Source organism: Otolemur garnettii, unplaced genomic scaffold, assembly GCF_000181295.1.
Source record: "Otolemur garnettii isolate 467f Iridium unplaced genomic scaffold, OtoGar3 scaffold00018, whole genome shotgun sequence".
NCBI lineage: Eukaryota > Metazoa > Chordata > Mammalia > Primates > Galagidae > Otolemur > Otolemur garnettii.
The window spans coordinates 1,550,072-1,550,922 of NW_003852413.1; positions in this window are offsets into that span (position 1 = coordinate 1,550,072).

The window sequence follows — 851 nt, forward strand, 5'->3', positions numbered from 1 at the left end:
CTTGCTGATGACCCCCATTTTGGTCAAGCTCCATCCCAGGCTCATCTTCATTGTCGGAGCTTCATCTTCTCTGTCAACCTGGACTCCCCCCCCGCCCCCTGCCCCAGTCTATCAATGTTGGACAGGGACTGAGGATTCCCAGGAATCCTGCAGGAGAGGGGACCCCAGGCCTCAGTCTGGACATTGGGCCCTGTGCCCACAGCCTGTAGCCCTACTGCCTGCTTCCCTCCCAGGGACATGTGTGAGGACACAGTCAAAGCCTCTCTGGGAAATGCTCTCAGGCCATTCCAGGGGAGGTCAGGAGACCCAGACCTGAACCCCAGACACCCCAGCTCATCCCAGAGTCCCTCTCTCCTTGTGAGGGTCCCTGACTCTTGGGGCTATGACTTTTCACCCCAGAGGGAGGCCACTGTGATTGTCTCATGAGTGCCTGAGAGAGTGATAATTTAGAGAGACCGAATAGCCTGCCTGCTCCGGCTCTACCATCACCCACCCCCATCTGGCACAAGATACCCAGACAACAGTAGGAGATATTTGGAAAGAAGCTCACCCTACGAATGGCCTCAGGTGGGTAACACCTAGACACCCAGCCTCCTGCTTGGCGATCTATCACGTGTCCCCTCTCAGAAAAACCGAGTCTTTCTATCAAGGACTGGTTAGATTTTAGAAAGATCCAAAGCTCATTTGTTATAAGCCACAATTCCCAGGAGACTGTGACAAAATCAGAGTAAGGAAGCTGAGGGACACAGACTCAAAGGGTTTGTTCAAGGTCAGATCCCGCGCAGGCCGCGTCCGGGCGGAGAGTCCCTGCGCGCGCGTGTGAACGGCGGGGGCAGCTGGGGCGGGGGCGC